This window comes from Lagenorhynchus albirostris, chromosome 3 (genome assembly GCF_949774975.1).
Source record: "Lagenorhynchus albirostris chromosome 3, mLagAlb1.1, whole genome shotgun sequence".
NCBI classification, from domain to species: Eukaryota; Metazoa; Chordata; class Mammalia; order Artiodactyla; family Delphinidae; genus Lagenorhynchus; species Lagenorhynchus albirostris.
In genome coordinates this window covers 94,558,173-94,567,546 of record NC_083097.1, presented here as the reverse complement: position 1 = coordinate 94,567,546, position 9,374 = coordinate 94,558,173, and positions in this window count along the sequence as shown.

Below are 9,374 nucleotides of genomic sequence, written 5' to 3'. Positions count from 1 at the left end.
CAAAGGAGGAGCCCTATAGAGAATCTTTTGCACCGTGAAGCATTCCTTAGGCTACAATTTTGAGGGTGGAGGAGACCACACTTAGGTGTGGCGCATGAGTTTAATCTGACATGTCACTTCACGGTTGCCCCTCATGCATAGGCTTCGGTTTGCATCTCATACCCAAACTTAATTCTCCATACCACCTTCCCCAAAGATTTACAATTCTCTGCTCTTTGCAGCTCCTTGTCACATTTTGTGGCAGGACCTCACATTGTAATCACAATTCCTCAGGAAATTTTGACTTCTGCTCCCTGAGCTAGTCTACCTACTGTAGTATTTATTCTTGCATTTAGTCCTTAGAAACATGGCTTCTTTCTATAAATAAGTATAAAATGGGCTTTATACTTATTTATAAAAGTATAAGTTATACTTTTATTTATTTATAAAAGTATAACTTATACTTTATAAAAGTATAAATATAAAAAGCATCATTATGTATGGGCTTAGGGAAAACACAGTATTATATAGTAGCACATATAGACAACATAGACCACAGTGATATAAAAATAATATATTATCTTTTATTCCTGTGTAGTAAGGAAGCTGATGTGAGATTACTATCTAGACCCTAGCCCTTTCTCTGTCATCTTCACCTTTGACACACTATCTTGTCATTTTTTTTTTCCTTGTCCTGTCTCTGAAGTGAATTTTCAGGCCAAATATATACATACATATGGTGGAGCCTAACTCAGAAACTGCATCCCTGCCCTGTTTTAAAATCCATTTAAAAACTTATTATGACACACCATTGTAAAGCAAATTATACTCCAATAGAGATGTTAAAAAAATAAAATAAAATTGAAAGCAAAATAAAATAAAAATTTATTACGGTTTAGCATTAGGAAAGCTCAGTAATTTCACCCACCCTCAAGATTAACTACTTCATCACATGTAACCAGTGAGTGAGGAACCAGGAATGGGTTCATTTTTATCACAAAGAAAATCACAAGTCTCAAAATTAAAGATGACCCTATTTGCCATCTGAATTAAGTGACTGCCTAAAATATGAAATATGAACACTCAGTATTATATATAATGTTTGTCAAATTACTGGTAGATTTTTTTTTTTCTTCTTGCCTAGTCAGCTGTATGGTAAGAAATTTATATATTGGGCAGATAGCCAGTGATGCCATCTGGGCATGGCCAACGAACGTTTTCTTTTATCTCTTCAGAAAGGTCAGTGTGGGGTTGTCTAATCATATTTATATTCTGGAGGTGATTATGTGGCATGCATTACATAACCCCTCTGTGCCTTTTCTTTTTCTTTTTTTTTTTTTTGCGGTACGCGGGCCTCTCACTGCTGCGGCCTCTCCCGTCGCAGAGCACAGGCTCCAGACGCGCAGGCCCAGCGGCCACGGCCCACGGGCCCAGCCACTCCGCGGCATGTGGAATCTTCCCGGACCGGGGTACGAACCCATGTCCTCTGCATCGGCAGGCGGACTCTCAACCACTGCGCCACCAGGGAAGCCCCCTCTGTGCCTTTTCTTGATGGGGATCAGATTCTATATGTCACAAGTCACAGAAATTTAATAAGCTATCATCAGTGTAAAGCTAGAGGTAACAAAAATATGAGTCATTAATTATCAGAGTTCTTTTTTTTTTTTTTTTTTTTTTCGGTACGTGGGCTTCTCACTGTTGTGGCCTCTCCCGTTGCGGAGCACAGGCTCCGGACGCGCAGGCTCAGCGGCCATGGCCCACGGGCCCAGCCGCTCCGAGGCATGTGGAATCTTCCCGGACCGGGGCACGAACCCGCGTCCCCTGCATCGGCAGGCGGACTCTCAACCACTGCGCCACCAGGGAAGCCCCAGAGTTCTTTTTAACTTATGTGTGTCGTATTCTAAAGTGGATTGAAGATGGGCAATAATTAGATGAAATTCTGAGCACGTGTTATCACACAATCTGATGAGCTATATTCTCTGAAGAGATGGCCTGTCATCATTTTGTCAGGGCCTTTGGAGACAAGTCCAAGAGCTCACATATAGTCAGCATAAATGTCAAAATGCCCAATAACTTAGCACTTTGTTCAACTTTTAAAAATCACAAGCCCCTCACCGACCCAAATGATTATTATAGTATATTTCATGCATATTCGAACTGAAAAAAATCGAACTGAAGCAGTGACAAAAGTTCAGATTCCAGGCTGGGAAGCCAACAGTACCCAGTGGTGGGACAGGTAATCTCCAGTTTGTGTTCACCTGGGGCAAATCTCTGGGGTACTAGGCAAGAGAGTTGTTCTCAAAGGCACTCTCAAATCTTAAAAAGTTTTCCTCAAAGCACAGTATGAAACTCCAAATCTTTCCAGTGATGGATGGAGCCTGAAATCACTGAAAATCAAACCTAAAGATAAATTCTAGGGCTGCTTTATTACAATATTAGTTGAATTCACAACCTCACTATGTCTTTCAAGTAAAATGATCAGGATTAAGTAAAACAATTAAGACAAGGATCAGGAAAAACTAGGATCCTGACAATTAGAAGAGCAATTATTAGGACACACTTAGGACATGGAGAGTCTAAACCGCCCCCCCCAAATCTTCTGAGATACTCGTCTCTCTTTGCCTGTGCTCGTCTCTCTTTGCCTGTGCTAGGGAAGCTCACCTCCCTTGCAGAAGAAAGCTAACAGTCAAGCCCCCTGAGTCTCCCTGTGGCTTGGCTGATAACCGGAATTCAAGCTCAGAGTGAAACATAGTACCAGAGCGGGGAGAATGAGGATTACAGGATAAGGGATTGCAGGAATTTACTAATTCACGTCATAAAATTTTTTAGAATATTAATGAAAATGGATTTTGAAGATGCTTGGTTGAGGAGGGAATATTTTCAGATAGCTTATATTTCGATGCAAGTGTTGCCATTCTTTGAGCTGGCTCAGGAAATCAACTGTGATCCTAAAAGTGTGTTGACTAGATTAACGAATACAAGCCTACAACGAATGACTGATTGCATTAAATTATATCGAAGAGGACAAATTCCTTTGCATGAGGTGGAGGCATGAATTCAAAGACTTCAGAGGACATCCATGTTGGATTCAGTATTATAAGCATCCTTTCCACCCACCCTCTCACCATCACTTCAGCCCTGAAGACTCTCCATCTTGCCATGATCATTAGATCGGTGACGAAAACACCACTGCCATTAAAATGTGCTTTACTGGCTGTCTTTAGTAAGCTGAGAAGACTGGTAGGAAAAGCCAAAAAATTGGGCTCCCTGAGCTCAGTGAGGTCGGAAGGGTCTCTAAAGACAGCGTGTCATAAAAAATATGGTTCTGCCCATTGTAACACGCAGCAGAGTGGGTTTTTTCCTAAGCCTTATTGGGGTTTTATATTTATTTATTTATTTATTTGGCTGCACCGGGTCTTAGTTTCGGCATGCAGGATCTTTTAGTTGCGGCATGTGGGAGGGGTTGTGTCTAGTTCCCTGACCAGGAATCAAACCCCGAGCCCCCTACATTGAGAGCGTGGAGCCTTAGCCAGTGGACCACCAGGGTAGTTCCCAGAGTGGGTTTGTGAATTAGACCTAGAATAGGGTATACTATGCCGAGATTTCTGGTTCTGGTTAATTCATGGGGTCCACATGAATAAAATTGGTAAGCAACCTACCAAGGTCCTACTTGATTTATACAGTCACAGACTCCAAGTAGGGTGAAGTCTGGAAGAAATCTGACCTGAACTTCCACTCCAGAGAACCACAGTCTTCATCTACTTTCAGACCTGAGTCTACCCAGCCCTAGAATGTTTTGAATAAGAAGTTGAATGTCCTTGAGAAAAGCCCTTTCCATGATCATACAGCTTGCCTTCCTTTTAGGGATTTTGGCCATTTACCTTGGAAATCATGCACTTGGAGAAATAATTCTAATTTCAAGGATGATTGGATACTAACTAGCTAACACTAATTCTAAACATCACAGTGATTCATCAGTTAGAGCAGGGGTTTATAAGGGGCAAGTAATAAATGGGATTCTGATCCAAGTCTGCTTCACCTTAAGCCCAGCTGGGCCCAAGGTACATTCTGTAGTTATTTTCTCAGCTCCTGACTATAAGGTTGGTATAACAACAATTGATAACATTTCCAGGTTGGCTTCTGATCCATAAAGGAAAATTATGGCAAGAAGCCCCAGATGGGAGTTATTATAGCTCCTTCTCACTATCAAAACATTAAATCAAAGCAATACTGGGGAAAACAGAGAAATCAAGGATGATTCCCAGATTTCTAGGGGAATGGATGTGACAACAATAGAATGAGGCTATTGCTCAGAAACAGACTAGTATTCTTTTTTCTGTTTAATGTGTCTTATATAGCAGTATAATCCTGAGTAATTTGTAGTTTATAGTGTCTTAGAGGATGACCTTTTCAAAGGAAATTCTAACTAGGGTCTTGTTTTTTTTTTTTTTTTTTTTTTTTTGCGGTACGTGGACCTCTTACTGTTGCGGCCTCTCCCGCCGCAGAGCCCAGGCTCCGGGCGCACGGGCTCAGTGGCCATGGCCCACGGGCGTAGCCGCTCTGCAACACGCGGGATCCTCCCGGACCGGGGCACGAACCCGCGTCCCCTGCATCGGCAGGCGGACTCTCAACCACTGCGCCACCAGGGAAGCCCTAACTAGTCTCTTCTTAATTACACGCATCGACTGTCTCATTCAGCAAGACCACGGCTGAATTTTCCAGGTGCCAATGTTAAGCTAAAAGACATTGTTTTATTATTGGTTCTTGCTACCCAATTATATAATATGATATGTAAGACACGATGTGTTGTAAGCCTTGCCAGTTAAGCTCAATGCAAATGAACTAAGGTTCTCTCCAATTGCTTCCTGCCCTGACCACCTATCTGGAGCTGTTCCTCTGCATTTGTCAATGCAATTTTGTTTCCAACTGCGATATCCCTACAAATGAAAATGATGATTATTATCTGATTAAGGGTAACCTAGTCAATATAGTTGTTGGAAAATGACACATATATAATCCTAATATTTTCAAATGGCTAAAATAAGATTGCCACAATAGAAAAGGAGAGAGCTCGGTTCTGAATACAGTGCTCTGGATACAGTGCTCTGTATCCAAACAATTATCATTTGTATTCTCTATCCACCCATCCCTTCAGCCAATATTTATTTACCACCTATTATGTGCCAAATAATGGAGCAAAGGGAAGACAATTCTCTGTCTTATAATGTGATTTTTTAAAGGAGGAAATTATAATAAAAATAAGGATGCTTGACTTCTGTGTATTTCAAACACCTAGCACAGTGCCTAGAAAACAGAGATGCTCATTTATAGAATGCCACATTTTTGTCTTCCCAGAAATGATTGCTCTCTGCTTTCTACTGCCAGGCTGCTCCAGTTTCTTTTGCATCACCAGGATGTCTCTGAATAGCTGAGTAGCTTGGCTTCAGTTAGGGAACGCTTTCCTCAATCTCAGAGAAAATCCATCAGGTCAGTCAGTCAAATTGCTCTTTCACTTTATCCCACAGCATCTTCTGAATTCTACTCAGTTGTTTCTGTCCAGTATCTCTTCATCTCCTACTGTACTGACTCATATCCTCTTCCATCCTATGCCCATCCCAACAGGTGCCAGTCAGCCATCACCAGACACACTATTTTATTTCTGGTCACCACCATCTTTTATCTTGGGTACTATAATAGTCTTTCAATTGGTCTCCTTGTTTCAATATTTTCACCTCTCTAATCCAGTCTTTATGTGGTAGCCAGAATGCTCTTTTGAAAATACAACTTTAATTAGCTTCTTTCATGCTTAAAATTTTTCAGTGGTTCTGCATTGCCCTGGGAAAAAGTCCAAACCTGTTAACATGACTTTCCAGAAGTTTTGTAATACATTCACTAATCACTTTTCATCCTCATCTTTCTTTTGTTATCCTGGTCCCTTGAGCAAAGTTTTTGCTTAAATATTTCAGCTGTAAATTCCAGATGAAAAAGAAACAATTGAATGTTTGTACCTGAGCAGAAGTATTAGAAAGGGAGCAGCACCCCCTAGCGGTCAGTATGGTGTTGGTGGGGCGTTGAGGGTGAGAGGTGAATCTGAAAACCTCAGAGTGTGTTAGAGGGCCGCTTGCCCATTTACAAGTGGAGATTCTTCCTCCATTGCTTCCTGCATTTTGGAGAATGCAGAACTGGTGTTCCCAAGGAAGGTGGTGTATTTGTTACTGTCTCCAACTTCAATTTTTTAAAGTACAAAAACATTTTTCAAATGCATATTTAAAATATTGCCCCATAACATGCTCATAACCTGAAATCCTAACTCTACAATGTTGAGAAATTACTTTGGAGAGGGAAAAACATGGTCTGACTACAGCTTTCTGGTGAGTTGACAATATAGTGGAGTGGATTCCTGGCTTCCAAAGATTCCGTGTTTTCCATTCAGCCATTGGTGAGAGACTCCGTGGCTTCTGAATCTGTTCTTTCCTTGAGACACAAATATGATTTACATGATTGACCAACAGGATTGATTTCCTTGTGGTTTTGTTCTTTATTCACTATCAAGTAGGCAGTTAATCTCAGCAAGATTCTGAAGAGGTGACATCAATTTTTAAATTTCAAATTTATTGCCTCCTGTGGAAAAATTATATGCCTTAATAGTACTCACAGATTTGGGTATTCACAAGAGTCTGAATAAGTACCCTTCCTGCTTATCTCTGTGTCTATCTCTTCAAATAGATTAAGGAACTGTGAAGAATAATGAATTAATGTGCCCATTTGACTTTCTCTTAAATGTCAGAGATACCAGCTAAGTCTTTACTAGGGAGCAATCTATGAGCTTGGGCAAAAATACAGGCATCCCTGACTTTCTGAATTCTCACCATCTGAAGATTGCAAACAATTTTACTCCAAATTCACTCTAAATCAAAACCCACTGTAATAAATGACCTTTTCCTGATAGGATGAATCCTTGCTGTCCCTGTTTACATGGGTTGTACATTGTAGATATCATCTTCACATTATTAAGGGCTATGATTTGGATGTTTGTGTACCCCCCCAAAATTCATATGCTGAAATCCTAACATCCAGAAGTGATGATACTAGGAGGTGGGGGAGTGATTAGGTCATGAGGTTGGAGCCCTCATGAATGGGATTAGTGCTCTTACAAAAGAGACTCCACAGATCTCCCTAGGTCCTTCCATCTTGTGAGGACACAGTGAGAAGATGCTGGCTATGAGCCAGGGAGAGCTTCACTAGAGGGCAGCCATGCTGGCACCTTGATCTTGGACTTCCCAGCCTCCAGAACTATGACAAACAAAGTTCTGTTGTTTATAAGCTACCCAGTCTGTAGCAGTGTACCCAAATGCACTGAGACATTAAGTAAAAATGTCTTCCAGGAAACCAATCCTGCCAATTAGTTGCTAACTATCAACATTTTGGGGAAGTGATCAACTGCAAGCCAAAAAATCACAGATGCTGCTAATCAAATGTATTTATTGCTAAGTATATGCCTTTATATAACTCTAACCTTATATTTATATGGCTATAGTTACATAGGGACGATGTTGAAGAACTTAAAGGAAACTTGTTCAACTTAAGGCTCACTGTTAGTCAGAAAAAGAGAAAGGGGACGAAGAGCAACTCTGAATACCCTGTGCCAGATGTTTAAAAGATATTTTAGCTCACGCACAGGAAATGATTAGTGTTATAAATAACTGTGATTATAGCATGAGCAGAAGTATTACATTCAGAAATGCATTCCCACGCACAATCTTATTATTGGGAGCCACATAACTGCAGGATAAGGGAATGTTATCCATTTTGAGGAGCTGTTTTATTGTCTATTTTAGTATTTGTCCTTTTGATTCAGGTGAGGATTTTCAATTGAGAATCCTTGGCATTGAGTCTCAGTTGCCAAGCTGAGAAGACTGTCTAACTATATCTTGAATTTAGACCTGGACACACCTGTGGCATGTACTGCATTACTTCACTCCTTCACTAGCTCACTCTCTCTCAACTTTCACCCATCACCAAACCTCTACCAAGACCACAGTCCCCCTTCCCTCCCATCACTGAAGCTCACTTGGGCAATTGGAAAGGAACTATTTTTTAAATTGCCTCATTTTATAAAAATTTTAGTTTCCAAGATTTAGTATGTATTTTTAACATAGTTCGTCCTTGTTTGTTCACATTACAGTGCATGTTCATTGCAATGTAGAAGGAAGACACAACTTAACTCTGATACTCTATACTATCTTTGAGAGCTGCATACAAACATACCATTGATAAGCCCATCAGGTGTTGAATAATGGGATGATTAGTATTTTATTTAAAAAAATTTTTTCTATTGAAGTACAGTTGATTTACAATGTCATGTTAATTTCTGCTGTACAGCAAAGTAATTCAGTTATACACAAGTATACTTTCTTTAAAAAATTCTTTTCCATTATGGTTTATCACAGAATATTGAATAAAATTCCCTGTGCTATACAGTAGGACCTCGTTGTTTATACATTCTATATATAATAGTTTGCATCTACTAATCCCAAACTCCCAGTCCATCCCTTTCCCCACCCCTTTCCCCCTTGGCAACCACAAGTGTGTTCTCTATGTCTGTGAGACTGTTTCTGCTTTGTAGATAAGTGCATTTGTGTCATATTTCAGATTCCATATATAAGTGATAGGATGATCAGTATTTTAAATGCTTATCTCATGTAGATATAATAAATGGAATGTTATGTAAGTTAAAGAGTGTAGTTAGTGATATTTAGGAAAATTAGTTGGATTTTTTGTATGAATATGGAATGCATGATTATTTTTCCCATTTAAAATACTAGAATAGGGGCTTCCCTAGTGGTGCAGTGGTTAAAAATCCACTTGCCAATGCAGGGGACACAGGTTTGAGCCCTGGTCCGGGAAGATCCCACATGCCGTGGAGCAACTAAGCCCATGCGCCGCAATAACTGAGCCTGCGCACCACAACTACTGAGCCCGTGAGCCACAACTACTGAAGCCTGTGTGCCTAGAGCCTGTGCTCCGCAACAAGAGAAGCCACCGCAATGAGAAGCCTGCGCACCGCAACAAAGAGTAGCCCCCACTCCCACAACTAGAGAAAGCCCGCACACAGCAAAGAAGACCCAACACAGCCAAAAATAAATAAAATAAAATTTTTAAAATAATAATAAAATAAAATACTAGAATATAGACTACCTCTAAAAATACTAGATTAAAGGCTAACTCTAGTGCCTAAATTTCTATCCAACATGTTTTCAGGAATATTTCAGATTCAGATAAAGAGGAATGCAGGCTGTAGGGAGAATCATGAAGATGCTGACATTTTCGGTCCCTGCTCCCTTATGTCAGGGGCTGCCTAAACCGCCATCTTCATCTCTGCGAGGCCAAATGCT